Consider the following 5738-nt stretch of genomic DNA (forward strand, 5'->3'; position numbering starts at 1 on the left):
CATCGGTGAACCTGATAACACTTTAGATTTGGTGTTGGTTGATAAAAAGGTATTCCGGTGACTTTATATTTTTCGTGCATATCACGTCTCTGATATACATATTTTTGTTTTTTTAGGATGATAAAATACATGGATCAATATCAAAAGGGTTTATAGACAGTTTTACATCAGAAGTGAAGCAAGGAGATTCAATTATTCTGTACCGTTTTGGTGTAGTCCCTGTCATCGGAGACTTGAGGCCGACGTTGCACAATTATAAAATAATATGGAATTCTCAAACTTATTTTTCAAAGATCCCTTTCTATGATAACAACAACTACCTAAGTATCGTTGAATTTGGTAACATACACAACAATCTCCGAGACCCATTGTTTTTCGTTGGTATGACTTTAGATAAATTAATAAATAATAACAAAAAATATATGCTATTTTATATCTATAAACTTTCTCAATGACTAACTAATCCTTTTATTAGATATAATTGGACACGTCACGGTGATTGGAACATTTAGTCACAAATCCTCCAAGAGCCAAAGAAAGTGGGGTAATGTTTACGTGGAACTCCGTAACGAATCGTAAGTTTTTTAAATATGTTTCTCAATTGCAATCACTGTAATTATCAATTTTTACTACATTATATGATTATTATATGCCCAACAGAGATGTTAGATTGCAAGTGTTATTACGGAACGACTATGCACTGGACCTGATGACTGCTTTATCACGGAAAGAACACAAAATTAACATTTGTGTTATACGTTTCGTGCAACTGTTCAAATTTGCACATGCTTGGGCAGCGATAACTGCATACGATTGTACCGAAATTTTACTAAACCCTAACCTACCAGAAGTCGAGAGAATGCGGACCACAATCACGGAATCAGACAATGGTGTTATATTAAATTTTTGAATAGTTTCTTTATTCGCATGTTTTTTTTTATATATGTTTTTATCATTTGATTCAATAAACGATGGTACTATATCAAAAATCTCCTCATATTATTATTTTCGTATACATTACTTTTTTCAATTTCTAAAAATATATGTTTATTATATATATATGCATATTTATTTTCCTAGTAAAATATTATAATACTTTTAAATCAACAACAGTGTCAATGGACTATGAACACAATTTTGCATTGAAAACAAAAAGTTACACTCTTTGTAAATAAAAAAAAATACGCTAAAATGAGATGCTTTGCGGAACAGATGAAGTTTATAGATATTGAATATTTTATGTATTACAATAAAAATAAAAAATAGTTATGTTGTTTAAATACACAATCTATAAAAAACGAAATAAAAATTTAATATCTCCTACGGAAACTGATCTTCATATTCATCATCCAAAGGGATAAAATCAACTGCAGTTTCAAGCATGGTACAATATGACAATATTATAAAATCATAAAATAGGTGTCAATAGAATACATATACAGGATATAACATCAAAATTGGAATCTACATACCTCATCTTTGCTATTGCTACTTCTGGAGTAGGAGGATCCTCGAGAATATCAGATATGAATCTTTCTGATTCAACTATCCACTCATCTAATTACATATACATATTCAGTATGCATGTGGAAACAATAAATCTGTTAAACTTCTGATTAATTGCCATATTGAATAGATATTAATAGTTAATATTTATGTACCCCTCCACCTATTGAAAAAGAAAAATCGCAATACAATAATATGCCTTGAAGACTTATCACGATTCGTCCAAAGTTCTTCAAATTTCGTTGCCAAGTTATCCCAAGCAATACATTTCAAGGAATTTCCACTGTATATATTTACACCAACATAGAAGATAATTAACATATTTTAATATATCAAGAAACCCAAGTCTGACACCAGATACTCTGAGGATAAGTTGTTCTTATCCGAGATCTTCGAGTACAAAACGAATAAGTGGACGTTCTGTGGGTGTATCCGATGTATCGGACATATGAACTCCTCTTTGAAGTTTCTGAACAAAAGTGACGACCCCGAGAAGATCAACTGAATCAAACAACTAAGTTAGAAAAAATTCATTTCTCAGTTAATGAGATAAACCAAGATAACAACATGCATGTAAGATACTTACCAAGATATCGTTCTGTTTGAATGGACGCAAGCAAAATATCTATGAATGGACAGAAAGAGTATATTTCTCTGGAAGACTTCGGATCGGTTTTCTCAGTGATTGTACCCTCGTTGATACGTATATGACAGTTGTTTGATGATATACTTGGATATGGTAATCTGTCGGTAACTGCAAAATTACCAAGAAAATACCACTCTCCTTCGAGCAACACATCCTCGAATTTGTCAAGTATTTCAAATGGCATGGTACACAGGATGCGATTGTCCTACACAGTTTTAGTAAAAAAGAATCAATAAACGATTACATTTCCAAAACATGAACAGGGATAATCTTTTAAAATCTCATAAACTTACAAATTCATCAGCGAGAACTAACATCCGATTAGGGCAACCAATGAGAGTAAAATCATAATAATTTCTAACTACTTGGACACAAATACGTTGTCCGCTGTTTGTCTTCTGAAGTTCAGAAACTCTATTACATGGAGACATTCGTTGTTTTTATTTAGTTTGGAGATGAAAGATGATAAAAATGAACGTTTCTTTTTATAAGACGGAGACAATGAACGGTTATGCTTAAAAGGCGTGTTTAAAATACTTTAGAAATGACGGTTATGCTTTTAAAGGCGGGTTTTATATACTTAAGCAACGATTCGTCAAAACTAATACAATTAAATGACAATTTCTAACTAAAATTAACTATTTTTGTTAATAAAAAAATACGATAAATATATATAAGATCCATTTTCACATAAAAGTTTATTTTATTATTTTATGATAAGGTAAATTTCCCTTCGGAGTTACAACGGATCAAATGACGATATAAATACGATAAATATATATAAGATCCATTTTCACATAAAAGTTTATTTTATTATTTTATGATAAGGTAAATTTCCCTTCGGAGTTACAACGGATCAAATGACGATATATTCGTTGGAAATATTCCAAAAAAAAACTAAGGTTGATCCGTGAGACGAAAGAAAAGAAAAACATCAATTCATAAACATTATAAATATAACATAATTTCAACTCAGAAACCATGTTTTGCTTTTTCTTATGACGGTAAACTATAGGAGACTTTTTGATAAAAAATACGATATTAAAACAAACCCTAGTAATTTCATTAACATTTTAGTAATCGTAATATGCCATATGAAAATATAAAATTAAATAAAAAATAAAAAATAACTTAAAATCCTAATGCTTAACTTATGAAATTTATAAATTGGCTAGTCCCATCGCATGACATGCATCCTTGAAGGTAGGATACACGATACCAGCAACAGTCCTAATATCCTCATAAGAACATGGGCCCTTTATAACAGCCAACAAAATCCTGAGATAATAAGCATCGTCAGATCCATCCGAACAATCTGCTATAACACTGACTCCAGGGTCACCAATGACACGTCGTCTCCATAACTTTTGCTTACAATCCCAAACAAATTGACTTGGAATTTCTGAATACGTAAGCATCCTAGCTTCCGGGTATTTTTTGTTGCAGTTCATCCAAGCCGTGAATTTAGATGTTCGATTAGGACCAAGATTCTCGCCTTCATCAGTCATCACAATCTCAGATTCAGGAAGATGGAAAGGCAAAACGTTTAGACGAACACTTCCACGTGTATTTGCACCTACGAAACATAATTAGATCTAAGTTACAAACCAATATAAATATGAAAGCAGAACTTAATAAACACAAAACGATATAAAGTTGGATGTATAGTATACGATATCAAGTTGGATGTATAGTATATATTGCACCTGATGAGTTCATTATAGAGGTATAAAGAAAAAGTACGCAGCAAAGAATAGAATAAACCACGATATGACACTACATCTATATATAACCGAGTATTCTAGGGTTTTATTATACTGTTGACATTTTTTCTATTGGAAATTTGACATTTTTGTTTTTATTTCATAAATATTTGACATTTTTGTTTTATTTCATAAATATACGCACACGTAAATATAACAGAATAAATCTTCTCTAGAATCTTCGAGAATCATTAAAACTGAATATATAATTCATTTGTTACATATACTGGATACTTATTCGTGTAAATATTATGATCGTAATATATATATATATATATATATCACGATATTTATTTAACTATATCGTGATATATACATTTTATTAATTTTGATAATTACAACAAAAAAAAGGACAGAGTTTAGATTTATATGAATCGGGTCGCAATAGAATCAGTTTTCAAAGTCACGACAGTTTCCAGGACGTTACGTATATGTGTTCAAGGATAAACCTAAATCACAAAATAACGCTTCAAAAGGTTTATTGATTATAACCCCACTATCATATCTAAGAGAATAATAAATGAATTATCGACATAATATCAACTTGATAAGCATAACAAAATAAATGCGATAAAAAATGATTTACAGACAGGATGTGAATATGCGATACACGCGATGATTGTAAACATAAAATTGAATAGAAATAAATCAATTTTAGAAAAGAAAAACAACTCTTTCAAATTGAACTCTTTCAAATTAAATAAAAATTAAGTAAACATAAAATCTAAATCATTAATATTCTCAATAAAAAGGTTCTACCAAAACCCAAAACATAAAATTTAAGATAATATAGTAGCAAACGCATTATCACTAAACATCCTATGACATAGAATTCTTCTTCCTTCTAGATCCAGATGTTTTGACAGGAGTAGGAATGACGTCAGGATCCTCACGATCTCTTTTAGAACCCACAGGAGCTGTCTTCTCGAGTGTGACATTTGTATTTAATTTAACAATGTCATTAGGAGCATCACAGTCACTTTTAGAAGATGCAGGTACAATCTTCTCGATAGAATCTTCTGCATTTACATCGGCATTGACATGAGGATCATCACAATCACTTTTAGAACAGGCAGGCAGAGTTTTCTCAACATGTGATCCTCTATCTTCATCGACGAAGGTTTCCAAAAACGGAGGCTAAAAAAAAAAAAAACATATCAAATAAGTAATCTGTTATGCATAGTTATATATCCAAATATCCAGACAAAATAAGAATCAAAAGCATACTCAGAATAGACCTGACTACAGAACGTCTGAATCATGTAGTCATCAGATGTAAACCGGTCAACCGAAAACGAATTCTTAACCTTTTTGACGTTATCTTCAGTTACAACAACCTTAAAAAGGAACTCTTTTCCTTCTAGATCACGCAGTGATTGAGGCAGTCCAGACGAATAATCCTACAAAATATATTACAAAAATATTTTAATTGAGGTATATAATCATAACGCTTATCAAATAAAACGATAAGTGTACCCCAACAGACTCTTTGAAAACTTCCTCGGCAGTCTTCTTAAACAATTTTTGAGCAATTTTGTCAAACACGACAAAGACTGCCGTCCCTCCAAAACCATCGTCCACGTTCAACAACAGAAAGAAACTATAAAAGAATAATTAGACAATTAATTTTATAAATATAAAAAAATATAAGACGTAAATATTAGAAAAGTATTTGGACACCGAATTCAAAGAATAGAGATTGACTACCTAGCAACAACTTCAGACTCATAAACATTACTATTGCAATTAATGCATTTCCAAGACGGCGGCGAAGGAGCATGGTCTCTCTCGGGTATAGGATGAACCTTTTTTCACACTTCTTG

This window comes from Eutrema salsugineum, unplaced genomic scaffold, assembly GCF_000478725.1.
Source record: "Eutrema salsugineum unplaced genomic scaffold, Eutsalg1_0 scaffold_17, whole genome shotgun sequence".
Taxonomy (NCBI): Eukaryota; Viridiplantae; Streptophyta; class Magnoliopsida; order Brassicales; family Brassicaceae; genus Eutrema; species Eutrema salsugineum.